The sequence below is a fragment of the Myotis brandtii genome, unplaced genomic scaffold (assembly GCF_000412655.1).
Source record: "Myotis brandtii unplaced genomic scaffold, ASM41265v1 scaffold213, whole genome shotgun sequence".
Lineage (NCBI taxonomy): Eukaryota > Metazoa > Chordata > Mammalia > Chiroptera > Vespertilionidae > Myotis > Myotis brandtii.
The window spans coordinates 1055011-1056693 of NW_005357962.1; the positions used below are offsets into that span (position 1 = coordinate 1055011).

The 1683-nt window shown below is 50.0% G+C and overlaps 1 protein-coding gene across 7 annotated transcripts in view; it reads left to right on the plus strand.

Annotated features, from left to right (window-relative positions):
- Positions 1–1683, plus strand: part of RGS6 (regulator of G-protein signaling 6) — a 517144-nt gene that overhangs the window by 710 nt on the left and 514751 nt on the right. For 6 of the 7 annotated variants that reach the window (XM_005865790.2, XM_005865793.2, XM_005865796.2 and 3 more), the window contains exon 1: positions 7–246. The exons of the other annotated variant lie outside the window; for it this stretch is intronic. The gene's annotated coding sequence lies outside the window, so the exon portion shown is untranslated. Of the gene's footprint in view, positions 1–6; positions 247–1683 lie in introns of those variants that run through there. 7 annotated transcript variants of the gene reach the window in all.

A 1683-nucleotide genomic window follows, 5' to 3' on the forward strand; every position in this document is an offset into this window, starting at 1 on the left:
CGCCGGCCCCGGGCTCCCCTCTCCGCCCGCTGAGTCCCCGCGCTCGCCACCCCGGAAACTCGCCGAGACGAGGCGAGACGCTGGAGAGCAGCGCGGAGACTGACCCAGACGTCCCCTCCGCCCCAAGAGGCTGCGGATCCTCGTTTCTTGGGCTTCTCCAGCTTTACCATGGACCTGGCGCCAGCTTGGCTTTAGGACACATTCGGAAGCCGGAGGGGGAGTCCAGGCAATTCTTTGGTTGCTAAGGTAATGGTAGTTGTGACCAAAAATGGGGGAGAAACAAGTGGGGGGAAAGGTGTCTTAAAACGGCGTGCCCCCACTCCCACCCCCCAATCCCTATGGGTTGATGTCATTTCATCGCCTGGGTGTGGATGCTGGTCCGTTTCAGAGGAGTGACAAGTGTCGGGGTGTGCGCGCGTGCAGTTTGGGACCGTAGAGGCACGAGCTTACGTAAGTGGCGAGGCGAGCTGGCGTGCGGACTTGTGTGGGATGGGGTGCAGGTCTGCACGGAAGGCATGTTCCGGGCTTGGGGTGTGAAGCGCGCACCCACTGGGACCAGAGTGCAGACGGTAGGTGCGTTCGGGGACTCCCAGCCTCCGATGATGTGGTGGCGGCAGTTAGGGCAGCTTTACTTCACAAGCAGACCGTCGTGAACTTTCCCTCCGAATCAGCTGGCCCGTTCGTGGTTTGGAGGAAAAGCCAGCGAGTGGTAGGGGTGGGTGTCGGGGTCCGGTTTTGGGAACCGCAGCAGAAAGGGAACCCAGGTGTTCTCTCTTGAGAGGATGACGACTAAGCTGGTCGCCTGAAGAGACCCTGTATTTACAGTTACTGTCAGGCTGCGTAGCAAGTGGCCCAGAGAGACAGGGAAAGTGACCCAGAAAATTTAATTTTGTTCAGAAGGAAAGCTGCTGTATTTTTTTTAAAATGTGGTGGAGTAGGGAGGAATATTACTTCCTTCTCTCTTGTTGAGAGGAGTGGCATTTCCATGCTACAAACTGAAGATATTTTGGATCTTATTGTTGGCTTGGAATTGTTCCCTGGGTGTTTATCAGTGCTTAGGCACTAGATCTGCAGGGAATTTCTTCAATATCTTTTAGCAGCCCCAAAGTAAAACTGCCCAAATAAGCAGAATTAGGTAAAGCCTAACCTTGCACCCTTTTCTCACCAGAGGGGGATGACAGGTGGAAGAATAAGAACTGGGCTTGTACGTGTCCAAATGGAGTTAGAGACTGAGCTACAAGTGTGTGTGTGTGTGTGTGTGTGTGTGTTTTGTCCAAAGTGGGAGAGAGAGAAAAAACTGTTAAGGTTTATCTTTATATGTGAGGGCTTTTACAGATCCATGTTCAGAGGCAGATGGGGAATTATATGGAGGGAGCACTGGGGAGTTGGTGAGAAACTTTCTGTGACTTTCTGTATGTTCTTTATGCTACGTGTTCTTCTTATTAATTGATTAATTTTGCAATGCATGGGAGTACCCTGTGAAACAAAGCAAGTTGAGGGTTGAGGGGAATTTGAGAGGTACTCTTTGGAGATACACCTTTATAAGCAAAAGCTTCATGCTGAACTGAGAAAACCAAGATGATAGATTCTTTCTGAGTTCTCTGATATTATTGTCAAGCTAAATTGTTGTGTAAATATGGTGATTTTATGTACTATAAACATTGGGGATATATATATATATAT